The sequence below is a fragment of the Danaus plexippus genome, chromosome 24 (assembly GCF_018135715.1).
Source record: "Danaus plexippus chromosome 24, MEX_DaPlex, whole genome shotgun sequence".
NCBI lineage: Eukaryota > Metazoa > Arthropoda > Insecta > Lepidoptera > Nymphalidae > Danaus > Danaus plexippus.
Window position 1 is genome coordinate 892264 of NC_083552.1, and position 16375 is coordinate 908638.

At 29.6% G+C, this 16375-nt stretch overlaps 1 protein-coding gene across 4 annotated transcripts in view; it reads left to right on the forward strand.

Annotated features, from left to right (window-relative positions):
• The first annotated feature begins 2266 nt into the window (after window positions 1–2266).
• Window positions 2267–16375, forward strand: part of LOC116775987 (paired box protein Pax-5) — a 52130-nt gene continuing 38021 nt past the window's right edge. For all 4 annotated transcript variants that reach the window (XM_032669058.2, XM_061524424.1, XM_061524425.1 and 1 more), the window contains exon 1: window positions 2267–2397. The gene's annotated coding sequence lies outside the window, so the exon portion shown is untranslated. The remainder of the gene's footprint in view (window positions 2398–16375) is intronic.

Below are 16375 nucleotides of genomic sequence, written 5' to 3' on the forward strand. Positions count from 1 at the left end.
AGGATCATCAAAACGGCTTCAGCATTTTTTGTGACTCAAATAACATTATTTTATATGAGTTAGTTATAATATATATGTGATTAAAGTGTGTGTTATTCAAGTGATAATTTCTCGTAGTGTTGTCCGTTAGTACGGTTGTGCTTTCTTCGTCACGCTCCGCCGCTTGTGATGCTAGTGATGTACCAGTCGATAGATGTATCGATAGTTCGATTATTACATGCAGTTTCATACTAATTTAACTATAATAATGACATATTATTTATTAGTGTCTCCGCGTGTATGATTATCAATTATAAAATTGTATTTTGTGCTTTATTTTTGTGTTTCATTTTAGGCTCTTTGTTGTTTTTTAAGTTTATTTAAAACTTAAATTGCTTTTTTATTACATATATACAGTTTTATGTAAAATAAACAATTATTTTATTTATTTCTATCGTATAGTAAATAGTGTGATGAATGTTTTTATGATAGGACAGTATTAGTAATGTAGAGTGTACATCATCGTGAGTGTCCATCACTAGCGTCCTGTAGCGGATGTATGATAATTGTACCGTCTTCCCCTCCTCGGACTCCTGCCGCCAGCTCCTTCTTATGAAACACAACAATTATATATGACATATTAGACACTATAACAACAGAGGTCACTTACTACTAAATATTATGTTAGTGAAACATTTGATTATAGATTTATTTAATAAAATACTTTAATTTTATTTTTACATATAATATTTAATAAAATATATATATCTTTAATTAATTAATGTGATTAGTAATTTTGAGTGTTTATAGGGACTCTATCTTGTAGATACGAGCTAGCGCGTTGAAGTCTTTTCTACGGACGTTGAAAATCAAAATTTCACACTTCACATACCAGGTCAGCCAATATATTGTTTTAATAACACTACAAATAGATGATATTAATGTTTGTTTTAGTCCTCGAAAAGTTTAATATTTTGTTCTTTAATTTTTTCAATTCTCTCAAAATTATTTTAAATTACAACGTCAAGTTCCAAGACCTTATTAATTTATGAGTATGTATGAGTATATATATATATATATATATATATATATATAAAACTCATAAAAACTCGTAAAATGAGGAAGCCATTTTATATATTAGCATAATATATAAATATATATTTTATATAAAATTTTTGTAACTGAAGTAACGTTCAGCCGTTACAATTTAAGTCGTTATGTGTGAGCGTGACGGCTGTATACGTATCTTGGTGGGTGCGAGAGAGACGGGAGACACACCTGCAACACCACGAGCACTCACAGTTGTGCAATATTAGACGCCATTGTTAGAGTTTAGAAGTTAAAAAGATTTGGTAATTTGGATCATAATTGTAATAAGGGTCTTTACTGTAGTGCTTTAATATTTTAAAATTATATATATAAATAAATTAACTAGAATGTATCTCCAAAAAAATGTATGCATGTGACTCTATAATTAGAAAGGTACTCGTATTGTAACATTGAAATATATATATAAATTAATTTAATAAAGAACGAGAATTTAAAATTAAATGTTAAGTGTAACAGGAGTTCTTAAGTAAGCGAGTCCACTCACCCTACGTAAGTCCGATTACAATAAGGGTACCGACACACAGGTGTTCCAGTGTGAGAGCGGCCTTATCGTAACGACAAATGTACAGAAAATAACAAGTTACAGCAAAGAAAGTGGATCGATGAAAGTCGATCGAGCCATTTGAATATAAACTCTACAATTGATAGACTGATAGAGTCGTTCAGAGACGATGAGGATTCTTACAGAATGTTATAATCAAAACATATAAATAACTGCCTCTACTTCTTTTATATTTTAATGTAGAGCTAATAAGAGGTAAGGTTAGGTTGTATACATAGAATTATCGTACTCTTTACTTTTATTTAAATCTAATTTAAATCTGATTTTACTAAACCGCTTTTCTTGAGGTTATATTTTCTAGTTAAAACTTCTTTTTAACCATCAAAGGCTTTACGGTTACAGATATTACCAATGAGATATATTATGAATTGTTAGGTTAATTAAAAATTTTTTATAAGTTTAAACGAATTTAAAAAATAAAAATTATTTAAATGTATCTGAATTAATTGAAATAAATTTTGATATAATATTTATCGGAAGATTTCCTCATAAAAAAAATTATAACTACGATTCCATATAGTCATCATGTTGCAGACTAATGACGCTTTTCCGTTCATTATATATCATTTATATATACATGTGTGAGTGTCTGTGTGTGTCAGTGTGTACAGGCTGCGCGGGAGTAGCTGTGTTCCACTCAAACGCATTTGAGCCAAACAGGCCGAGCTGATCGGACGTACAGTCCAGTGACGTGTAGCTGTGATACCGTGAATTTTGTGATATATATAAGTTATCATACAACAGAGGTACGTAAAATATAATTAAATCTATTTAGCCGTTATAACAACAAATAAACGCTTTTTAGATAAGAAAATTACATGTATATAACAAAAACTGATTTATACATAAGTGGTTAAAGGTTGTAAATACTTTTGTCTAGATTAGTAAATTCCTTATAATTCGCTTTAAACTGGTAATATATTTTTATTACGATCAATATTTTATTATTATAATTTTATTATAACACGTCTTATAAGAATTTTAACGTGATATAGTGTTTGATCAAATAGGCTTTTTGTTTTAAATATATCAGTAGAAAAAAATAATTTAATTGAATTAATCCTCATATAGAAATACGATTTGATATTATATAAGTAAAATAATATATCATTTCAACTGTAATGCTATTGAAATAGATATTTTTGTTTAAAATATATATACGCTGAAGTTTTAGTAGGAGTGTACTAAATCGATGCGCGTGCGTCGGCTGAGGGACTATTCGGAATAATAATTAAAGTTTTTACAACGTGAATAATGCAAGGAAAATATTTTTTAATAAAAAAAAATAATAATTAAATTTAATTACCTGCTGATATAAAAGTTAATTTTAATTTAAAACATGTGACATTCAAATTTAATGTGAGTGTTTATGTAACACACATAACACAGTAAATGCCATCGGTTTATAAATTTCAAGTGTGTGAACTCAGTGTCTGGGTTCCTCTTTGTAAAATGTTCCCATAGTCAATTACATAATAAAAGTGAATTTCCTATGATATTATCATTTGTATGTAGCTATTTTTAATATATTATGATTATTTTATATATATATATATATATATATATATATATATATATATATATATGCTCTTTTTAAACCAGTTTCTATAAAGTATATGTTATAATTAATTTAAGTATAAAGATTTAATGCACTAAAATTATAAAAACAAAGCTTTGAAATGTTTTGAAAAATTTCAAATGAATACTCAATTAGTTAAATATTAAATTAGTACATTCAGTTTGTAAAAGGCTGCAAAATATATATGGATATTTTTCTTATTATTTAGTTAGGAATTCGTTTTGAGATCGTTTTTTATAAAGTGCTTTTAACATTAGTGTGTAGTGCTGTAGAGTTTAATGATTGCGAAAATTAAACTTTAATAAACTTTGATTGAATACAACTTAAAAAAATTAAGACTGATTATAGTAAAAACGGCAAAACAACAGATAATAAAACATAATTACATGGCATAATATATTATAATATTCGTCATATAATCAATCGATTGTGCCAACGATATTTTAAACGTAACCAAATAAATCCAAAGAGCACTAACGTCGGCACCTTTCCTCGGCTTTTTGTGAGTGAAAATAAAAAAAAAAAAACTTACAATAGAACGGCAGCGCTTTCTAAACGCCGTCGAAATCGATGAATTGATTTACAATTTTTAAATTCAGCTTTGACATAATAAGGTTCTGGAATTAAACAAGCGAATATTTTTTATGCTCTTACTATAACTAAGGGAAAATTTACCTTGATGACTTCTCTCGCCAGAAACGGGTTTAGTTGTTTGTCAGAACAAAAACGATGTTTCTGTTTGTTTTTATTTTGTTGCAATCAAAACATAAGTTATAGTTTATAAATGTGCTCCGATAATCCTAAGTTCAAATTTCCGTGATGTTATGGTCGAGTACTGGCCATTGTTTCGCTCCGCGACCACTGTTTGTTTCAATGTGAGTCATTCACACATTGTGATCTCATTTGCACAAATCTTTTGAAAGTTTTGGTGGTTATGAGTTAGATTATACATGGCAGTGGATGTGAAAACTAACTAGCTCAGGTTTCCTGACTCGCAAAGTCCTTTTAAGTAAAGGATTATGTTTGGGATGGTTAGATAAATAAGTCGCCAGAGAGGAGAATTCAACTCAATGTTCGTCATAACTGCCAGTATGCATAGTTGAAGTTGACATTGTCATACAAAATACGAAGCGTTAAAAGTTTTTCATTTAGTCAAAAACGGAAAAGGCTTCGTATGTAGTGTGAATATGAAAACTTGGACTAAGCTTGCAGAAAAGTTAAGAGAAGTTTAAGTATTGGAATATTTTTGGCATTATATGTTCCTGAATGCTACATTTATTTTCCACTCATAAGCTCATCGTCCTTTTAGTAAATATGTTTTGTTTGAGATGACAGTTCAAATACTAAATTGTAGAAATGATAGGAGACCTTTAATTCCATTTTTGAATTCCTAGATTTGTTTATACACTGTGAAAATCGCCATAATATATATTATCTGCAGGAAATACACAATTTGTTTATGATAGTAAAAGCATTAGATTCCAGTATGATAGACGCGTTTATTATAAAATTAATATTTTTGGAGACTCAGAGGCTATTTAGAAAAGTCTTCATAAGTTTTCAAAATTAAGAAAAACAGAAAGAAATCAGGGAATTGCCTGAATCTTGGACTGTAGGTTCAGTTTAGTTCCTAGATATTAGTGAGGATAACATCGAGGCTATAAGGAGCCATCAATTACTAACTGCATTTTAATAATATGATGTACCATCAAGATGTTCCTAACCAGAAGTAGCAATACATATTACAGAATTTTGTTAGAAGGACTTGGTCCATTCATTCAGTTGAAAGACTTTGAATTTATGAATGAGTAAACCCAGAACTGCTCGACTGGCTTCTGCCTTGGTTAACTGCTCCATCATGACGTCATGAAGCCACAGCATATCTGAACTCCATAGAGCATTACGTCGGAACCAGCAGTGCATCAACAAATAGCTTGGAGCACGTGGGCCATGGTTCAGTGGAGCAGGACGCAGGATTGTTTGATTCGCTCGTTGGCTGCACGTTCACTCATTGGGATGTGTTGGCCGTTACCGATTTTTATGTAATGGATTGATGACCTGATGACTGCGGGCTGTCGAAGGTCAGGGAAAGTTGCTTTAGCCCCGGAAGAGAACATTCATTATAAACATAAGAATTTATGATTCGCCTTCAGGAATTCTCATGCTATTGACTGATGTACTGATGGTTACAGCGTGTCGCTGATGCTGAAGGAAAGTCAGTCAAGATCTGAAAGGTCAACATCAAAACTCGTAACCTCTTTTAAAGGATTCGTTAAGAGTAAATTGATATTACTTTTTGAGCTCTTAACATTTCATAGTTATAAAAGAATCCATATATGAAGAAAATATAGAAAACAAATATTATATTAATGAATATAAGTGTTGCTTCAGGAACAGAAAATGCTTTAATGAGAACAGAAAACTTATATTTTGGACACAAAAACATAAATTATAAACATTTTAACGCGATTCGAAATGCCATTGAGGTAACTGAGCACGGATGTCCGAAAATCGATTAAATAATAAAATTACAACAGAACCAGCGATCGGCGTCGTGATGGCTGTTTGAGTTACAATTAAAATGTAATCGTTTATCTGCCGTAATGTTACATTAAAGAACATTTCAACACAAATTCTCACACACACACGATCACACACCCACACACACACACACATATATATATATATATATATATATATAAATTCACGCACACATATATATATCACAAAGGACAAGGCATTTGTTCTAGTAATATAAATATTCATTTTATTACTCCCTTTCATCTAAACGACAAAACTTTCGGTAAAAATAAGTAAAAAATTAAAAATCATTCTATAATAAATACAATTTTAAGAGAATCTAGAATTTGTGACAGATAATATTCGAATGTATTTTAAGGCTTACCGGATGGTAGTTACCAACATACGTCATTTAGGTAAATAAATCGACATTAAGAAAACTAAATAATTAAAATACCTTTAATATTAATGTATAAACTATTTATATAAATTATCTTACAATACTCGACTCAGGGCACATGAGTGAGCAGATTCACTTACAATAAAGACGGCATAACTTCAACAACGCTATAATATTAATAAATATATTTTTTTTTTGTTGGATTTTTATCGAATTATCGTGAAATATCGTGAGGTTTCTAATAAAAAAAAATGTATAAGCGACAAGAGGCAGTGTTGCGCAAACTGTAGCCTCGAAGGTAATCGACGCTAGTAAAAAATGTTAGTAAACTATTGTCCTCGGTTTTTGTGAGGGATGTTCAGATGGTCATATTTTTTTGGCAGATTAAAAGATTATTGGGGTCATTTAAGGTTTAGTAGGCCAGAGGGACCCTGACTCGGTTGTATTTCAGAATTCAGGTTAACGTAAAGTAACGTAACTTAACTTAATATTAAACTTAAATATTTTAAACAATATTACAAAGCTGTGATAATATACATAAAGATTAAGTGATGCTTCCTTATTAAGTGTAGCTAACGATAATAATTGAATTGTTTTAAGATCTGTGAAATATAAACGCTATCGTAACATAGTTATTCTCCTGTTTTTCCACGTCAGAGCAAATGATATCATACTATAACAATACTAAGACAAATTCACACTGTTGTATTCACCGAGGCTAGGCCAAGTTCACATCGGAGGTCGAATGATTGTCAACTTTAATTTTTTAACTTTATTCTTATATTTTTAAACAAATTGACATTGATTTGTTTATAAATGTTATTGAATACGTTTGATGAAAAACGAGATTACTTCGGTTATAGTATATAAGTAAGTAAAGCCGTGTCACAGCAATAGTTATGTATCGATTTGTCTTTATTATAACTAACTTGAATTATGATCAGAGGCTTTGTTGCTTTAGAAAGGTTCCAAATTAATTAATGGCTAAATTAAAAACCTGAACATAAAATTTAAAATTAATGAAATGTACATAAAAAAATGCTACATTTCCTGAGGGAAACTCATTCGACTCCCGTTTCCCATGATCACAATGCGCAGACGCAGACAAAATGGCTGCCGGTGACGTCACCGGAAGCGGCTCCGTTCTGAATTCGGGACGGTCGAGCGATCATGGCGGAACATCCGGCGAAGACGTTACAATGAGTGCGCCGGCGATTCAGATCGGCGCTTGATATACTAAATCAGATCACAAAATACGAGACACTGAAATTATAAGTATGTCTTGTATCGTATTGTTCGTAATGTATGTATGTATGTGTATAACGTTTGGATGGAAAAGCTCCTAAAGGAAAATCTATAAATTTCGAAGATTTGCCGTATGGGAGATGATACCCGGGAAAAGTGAGATGAAAAGGACTTAACTCTTTTAATAGTGTAAGTGTAGGTTGTAGGTATAGAGTCATAAGACATATTATTTTGTTTTTTGGATAATTAATTCAGATTTTTATATATATATGTATTTCGTTCGGTACTTTCGAAATATTATAATAACAAATTCTGATATGTTCATTCAATAAATCCAAAATAATAGGTAATATTTTTTATACCTAATTTATAATTTGGAGTTTTGCTGAATGCCTCCACTGGTACAATATTTTGCATTATATGACATAGTTTATTTGTTAAAGGCTTAACAATACTGAGAAATTGTTATAATAACTACATTATAATATTAATATCAAATCAAAAATTTACAAAACCAATAGTGAATTGACAGAATAACTTTTATTGCGGATGGACCGTAATGGTCGGTAGTAGACGACCGCTAATAGCTGTGGTTTGTGATAGTTACGGCCAATTTTATCGATATCGATGGAATTCTTATTAGAATACACTCTGTTACAATAATAAATAATAGTTTATGTATGTTTAATCGGCAGAAGAATCGTGATTCTAAAAATCGGCTGTTTCAATGAGACTTAATTTCAATGTAAATTTGTTTTTTAGTTAAGATGTTTATTTATTTTGTGTTATTTTATCGATACTGTATTTAATAACATCACTAATAAATGAAATCAGCGGCTAGTGCTTGGAAGTAGAAAATACAATATTGAGATTTGATACACTTTATATTTTTTTTTTCTTTTTTAATTTTTTTTTTCGTCCGTAACAACGTCGTAAACCGACATCCGTTGATCGTTTCACATTTGAACATTGTTTTAAATTTGAACATTTAAATTTCGAACATTTTTTAAATATCATATAAAACTGATACTTATTAAGTTCATCATTTCTAGTTTTTGTGTTTTTTCTTTACAAGAATATCATCATAATTGATTCAGTCGTATTTATCTTATTGAATGAAATATAACGAAGTTTCTTATTTATAATATAATCGAGATTACATAATATATGTCTCATTCTGATATATATTGACTTAACATATAAAGGAATTTATCAGTTTTTAATCTGTAGCAATTGTAATATTTTAATGTATTGATATTTTCCCGCGTTTAAAATACTCAGCCACCATTTTGTTAGTCCCAGATAATTGATGATTTTATCGCACAGATAATATATTCCGTTTCAGTTTTGTCAAACTAAGTCTTAAATAAAGACGTATCTCTATTATAACGGTGTTCGGAGTACTAAATAGAGCCAAGATAGTCTAGATCCAGCTTGTCTAAGCCTGTAATTTAAGTATTATCTAGGTTAGTAAAGATCTAGCCCGAGGCGAGAAGTCTTTTATTATTTTCTAAAAAGGTTCCATTATAATATAATTCAGTTTGATATTATTACCATCCATATATTTTCTAAAAACTTTGAATTTACAAAGAAAGTGACATTTTATAATAAAAAAAGTAACGCCTTTCTCAATTTAAACTGTCCCATTTTGAGCTTTATTTTTTAGTGAATAAAGTAGGTTTTTAATTTACAATAGTTATTTGTTTTGAACAGCTGATAAGGGTTGTATAGTAAGGATGTAACGGTGAGGTTAACGTATGGTGAGGTCAGTTAGGATTAATGAACTAAGATGGTTGAAAGTTAACGTGTATGAAGAAAATTATCCATGCTTATTTAACCTTATTAAACTATTACTTCTCTTTAAAAGAATAAAATTAATATACCTAGTGCAAAAATTTTGGGGATCATATACACTCCTTATATATATACATATATACGAGTATTGAATTGATAACCTTCATCGTTTAAAGTCGTTATAAAATTATATAAAACCTGTTTTCAAACATTTTCGTTTTATCAGTGTCATTGAAAATAAAAAAAAAACGAATTGTCAATGTCAATGTTTCCCGCCAATTTTGCATTCCGTTACAACTGCCGCGTAATTACGACTTTTTTCTATCACTTTTCGTATCATTGTCATCGCAGGAAGCCGCTGCACCCCTAATGGAGCACGTGCCGAAATTTTTGTATACAAAAAAAAGCTAAAATAATTCAAATAATGTAACATGTGTTAGACATTTATTGAGTTCCGTTATTTAAAATTATTAACGGCGTAGTCTTACAAAAAAAAATATATAAAATAAATCGTACTGCGTGGAATTAATCTTGTATTCAAATTCAAATTCTTTATTTAAATTATAAGATGAAAATTTAACTGACAGATAACCAAATATCTGTTTGAAATTAAAATTGTAAAGAATAATCCATTGTTAGCGATCTAGTATTGGAATTATATTCATAAACCCAGTTCTCAATGTCACATGCAAAATAATGCTTTATTTCATCAACTTAAAGTCTAGATCTATTTATCAGGTCTTTTTGATAAGTTTTTCTGTTTTATTACCTCCTTTGTGTCATTTAAATAAGGTCTTTAACGTCTTTTATTAAGGCGTATAATAATAAAATGGTACTTTCGATTACTAGACCAAGTCTTTTCCGCGTACGAGGCTCTGAATAATACCGATACTAGAAGTAATTTACACTTTTTGTAGCTAAAAGTTACAAATGTATATTATTCTAGCTAAAGATTAATAAATTGATATTCGTTTAGAGTCAAAACCTTTATAATCTGTGCACTTATAAAATTTTGTTCTACTATATTTTTTTATCAAAAATATATAAAGACAAAAATAGTAATTCATTGTTAGGAAACAATAAGTAACATACACAATTTTAACGGAAGCATTTATGCTGTAATGTGAACAGAGAAGTATAGTTGCAACCATTTCATAACTAGGAATTAAAAAAAAAAAACAACCAAGGAGGTTAACAAACTTATACAAACTGTTGACATTTTCCCGCCGCTTGAAAAAAAAATCACGCAAGCCTTGTCCACCTGTGTTCTTTGCTAATCGGTTGATGTCCTTATAATTTATCGACTCTAATAAAGGTTCTCTGTACTATATTTACTATTCAAGATTTTCTACTGTACGGAAACTATTTGATATATATTTTTTTCTATTCTATTTAGAAAAGGTTTTATTCGGTTATAAACTATTTTTATATTTTTTTTTATTTTTGCGATTAATAAAAGTTTCAGTTAGCAGTTATTGCATTAAGTATGTAGTGTTTACGAGGTTGGTATTACTGGTAATTCAGCTAGACATGGGGTGGCGATATTTAAATATATTTGAATAAGTTAACATTGTGTAACAGGTGGTTGTTTTATGTGGGAATTGTAACTTTGCATTCTAAATTTAATTTACCGTTGATTAAAAAAAATATATAGAATCGTTATAATCCATTTAAAATCGATTACGAATCGCGACAAGACATTGATTATTTTATAATCGAGTTTTGCAAGTAATTGATTTAACATGAAATTCCTTCAAATAGTTGTTATTTATTAAGAATTATAAATTGCTATTGTGAAAAATAATTAAATTGCTCCTTAAGCACTGTCACTTTTTTGTCAGTTCGTTTAAATTTAATAGTAATAATTTAAATATAAACTAAACACATGTGAGGGTCGTTAATGGCTGCGAGACGCGTGCTGGAATCCGTTACATCAGGTGTCTAAGATCGGTTTAATTTTGTTACTAATTATTCATTGTCTTTAAATATTCACAATTATTAAACAAAAAAAGATATATATCACTACCATAACATACTTAATCATCTCATTTAATCGATGTAATCCTAAAATAAATTTTATCACTCAATAATAAATAAAAAAAAAATCACAGCATTGTTTTGGTTGATATAAAACCTTTTTGGTTTGCACGTCAAGTGTCATTATTGACATTTATCGATAAAAAAAAAGTCAAACGTCATGTGATAGTGAATGAAGTGAGTGTTTTGGCGCGAACACGTGTCGGTTGCGTCAGGTGTCGTGAGGCCGCAGGTGGGTGTAACGACCGGGGTTCAACGTACGTATATTTTTTATATTCTATGCCTGATTGTCTTGGGGTAGGTTTTGAAGTCATTGACGGTTGATATGGGCGGGAGATGATTTGATATGGAAATTATCATCTGGATGACATACGTTGATATTAATATACTTAGCTACATTTATGAAACAGAACATGTCAGTGAATATTACTCATGGCAAGTTATTAGCGATGTCATAAGAAAGTTTCTAGGAGCAGTGAAAATATACATTTTTGTTCAGATCAAACTAAATTTTCTGAAATTACAGTAATGGCAAATGTATATTTTTTTAATATCTTATTCTGAATCGAAACCGCTATGAATTACAAACAGTAATTGAAATTATATCAAGAAAAATCAAAGAAACCAATTAATAATTTAAAACTAGAAAACAAATATTGATTTTAATTTAAGGACGTCATAGACAAGTTATTAATATGCTTAAATCTATACTAATAATTCTTTAGTACTAGACATATTTAAATAATATTTTTTCACTAGCAACACCAGTACTACAAATGTGTTGATATCATTGATTTTTTTTTTAAATTTTGTTGACCTCAATATTATGTCAATAAAATCCCAAAACATATCAAATAATTTGTTTAAACCTAAAAGTTCCATAATCAATTTAAAATACAAACCGAATACCCCCAAACATTTTCATGAACATAAATTTTCTTTAACAACTGATAACACTATCACAGATCATTCACCTTGTAATTACTTCATTTGAATACAATTATGAGAACAAAATTAATTCAATTAACCAGTTATTAAATGCTTCTGACATTGAATTAAACTTATGAAGACAAAACTCTGTTGCGATCTATCAATATATGGAAGGACTAAACATTAATTTCATTATATATGAAAAGAGATACTTGTGATTTATATCCAGCGATAATATATATTAGGTTCGATATATATAATTAATGATGTACCCAAGTCCATATAGTCAGTGGTGTATGTTTATGAGATTTGTCAATACATCGATCGATAGCTAGGATCGTGTCAATTAATTAACTGGACATGTTCATATATTAAGTGTGAGACTTCATTATTACGAGACTCTTATTAGAAAAGCTGTCACAGCTTATTTTTATGCTAAGTATATATATAAGTTACCAAAAATCGAAGCTAGGTTATATAATTGATATAAAGTTAGAACAGCCTCCAGCTCAAGGTCACAAGTTCAACATCTAAGATGTAATTCTCATGTAAACAGAAGGCATTCTAGTCTCGTTTCCTATGTCAAGATCAGTGAGCCACATTATATTTCCCACGGCATCAATGCTGTACATATTATGTCATGAGCGCGAAAGGAAAAATACTTTCGTTCGTCCGTATTGTTTCTAAATTATTGTATATACTTTGCGGATTACGCAACACTGTTTGTACGTATGTTAAACACTGTGTACGTTCAGTTTCTAAGTTGTCATCGTCATTACATTTTGAGCGTTCCTAGTATTTCATCCATGAAGCTTTGTGTACTTTAGTATTAATGTTATTGAATAAAAAACGTTAATCTCTACGTATGTGATACAGACCTGGAGTAAGCTTTCGAATTGAGGTTATAAATTATAATGATATATCTAGGATACTAAACTTGGGTTTATTACTGTACAGAAAGTAGCTAGGAAGGATTATAGTCATTGCAAGCTCTGTCTGCGTTAACACATTACTTAGTCTATGTTTGTAATTTTTGTATCTAACTTGTCAATATGAAAACTATTGTATACGTATATTATGTGTGAGCGTGGATGTGTGTGTATGGGTGTGTGTGTGTGTATTTTAATATTATTTACAAAGGTCGCATATTTCTAAAGCATTTTTGTATTATCTTTGCGTTAATTAGTTATATTGGCTCGTATCAAGGAATTTACCATAGAAACCTATAGTCGTTCAGATTCTTATTAAACTACAAAATTATAGCTTCCACATGACAGGACATGTAGGGTTACCAGTCAAAAAATAAACCGCATTCGATCTCATACATTCAGCCATATATTTATATTCTAACAAATGAGTATATTTAAAAAACATTACAACTTAATAATTAAAACTATTATTAAATTAATAAAACAGTATCAGACAGCTCAATTAATCTATTATATAATTGTTTGTAATAACTTTTTTCCCACTTGTTAACGGAAATCAGTATTAAGTATGCGCATTTCATGAACTAACCCTAAATAATAGCAATTGTCTGTCACGCGATGTAATGCTCGGACCATCGGCATGCGTGGGGTTGGCTATTAGCTTTTTAATGGGGTCATAAACGACTATGGGAAAAATTCCCATGGACTGACCGCCAACGAAATGAGGAGAGATTCGATAAAAAATCTATAAAATATAAATATATTAATGTGTAGACTTAGAAAACAAATTGCACAGGTATACCTAAAGATATATGTTTCTTAAATTTTTATATATATGTATATATAAAATAACTAAACATGTCCATCGCGCGTTTATCCAACAAGGGGGTTAAATCTACCGTAAAATTGCTTTTGTTTACAGAATAACTCATTTTTTTTTTAATATATTTTTTTCCATTTAACTGATGATTGTTACGCTTCATTGTTTGAGGGTTAACTTTGAAAGCAACACTTGCATTTACAAGTGGAATTTACTATTATAGGTATAATTTGGTAGATTTTTGGATACGAATATAAATATATATATATTGATTAGTATAAATGAATATCCTTGTATATAATGAGATCTAAGACTAAACTAAAAATATGGTTTTCGTCTCGTCTGCCCTTGGTCACGTTTGCTTCAAAGTAACCGAAGTAGCATGTCTTAAAAATAATAATAAACGCGTACTAAATCCGAATATATTAGTTTTATCCTTATATACACACTCTGATATTAAATAAAGGCTGAATTGAATCTCATAGAATAGTCAGTAAAAAAAAAATTGTCGATTAGTTTTAAAGCTATGTATGTCTCTCAAATATTAAAATTGTTCAAATAAATGAAAATTATCATCTCCATGGGTATAACATCCACTTACAGTGAAGATGATTTTGAATATTTTTGGCAACTTAATTGTTATGTATTTAAAAATTAAAATGTCCTTGAGATGTTGACTCACGTTGTTAATAAAGACAGGTTTTTCATCAAAACTCGTTCCTACTGTGTGGATGATTCAAGAAAATTAAGGATACATTTAAATTGTTTTCATTATATTTTTTTTAATTGAAACCATCTCTACAGTTTTTTTTGGACTCGCAGATTAACAATTTAATATGATTCTTAGAATAATAACTATTACTTAAAGTAATATAATAACATATTTAAATAGCAATTGCGTGTTTATTTGTTATAAAAAATAATTATAAATACATGTATATGTGGTCACATAAAGCATAATTAAATATACCTTTGTCTAACATTTTGTTAACGAAACAATTGCTCGCGGTTCAATGTCGCTGTTGTATTTTTTTTACGTGAGAACTGACAGGCGGCCATCTTGATTAATGTTATATGTTATAGCACTTCAATGATAATTTTAAATATATATATATATGTATACATTTTATTAAATAAATAATGCATTTTCTTGTCTTAATATTTACGGCTAGATAATACAATTTTTTCTTCACTTATTCAAAGCTCACCTCCGGTCTCGATCTTTATAATTCTAACTTATATTTTATTATAATAACAGGTCCAGCCCTGGGTGACAAGTCCCTTCTGTTTTCTCACGTCATTACATCGTTAGATCAACTTCACTTCATATTGAAAAAAAAAATCGTCACCTTTTTTCTATCATTCCACTTCTTTATGGTTATTTCAGTCTCAAAAAATAAATGATAATAAAATTATTTTATAATTCCTCAGAAAAACAATTTATCGCAATAAAAGGAGCCAACATTTCCATACGTTGTTGGTGTATAATTTTATTTTCCGAGTTTTATATAAGACGTGTGAATCTCATCACGATTGTTCAAAAAATTTAAAGTCATTGACCTGTGTAATTGATTTCAGAGGAATCACAATCATGTATACACACACACACACACACACACACAAATCGTCTTTCCATACGCATTTAGACCAGTATCTTTCAAATGTGAGCAAAACTTATTTTTTCATTATTACAATTCCTATCGATTCTATATTAAAATTCATTTGAAAATAATAACTTATTCTACATTTATTTTCTTTTTAAATTAAGTAATGTTTAGAGATATATGTAGACTATATATATATATTATCTGTAGACAACACCACGTACGCGACAGTGTTCATTGTTACCCGGTTTTCCCACAGCCTTGTTAGCTTAACCTTTTTGTATTATTTGATACTTTAAGCCTCTTTGGATAACGTATTAAATGTTTAACATTAGACACCTTAACTCAGAATGAAATGATAAGAAATATGAGAATTTAATTCAATATAATATGTATATATATCGAGAAATTGTTAGTAAAAAAAATACGTCGTAAATAGACGAATATAAATAATTTAATTGACTTAACTTAAACAGTGATGGATTAACATTTTTGACATCTAACCACTTACCACCAGATGGTACGAGTATATTCAGGCACTACTTGTAACTAAAACTGCGATGGATAGGGGCCCCTTAAACCTACACCTGGGTCGCAAGTCCCAGGCACTGTTGGAGCTCCTCTCCCGGAAACGCGATGGACCCGTCACCCGCACGGTGAATCCAAGGAATGACGAGTTCTGTTTCCTCTCTACATTGTAATACTGTGTAAAATGTTCGTGGAATTTCAACATGCAAACTATGTTAGTGTTAGAGGGAAATATTCAAATTGTATTCCACATATGTAAATGCTTGCATGATTAAAAAATGCATACATAAAGATAATTTACTTCGGACATTTGTATACATTACATTTTTTTTTTATTT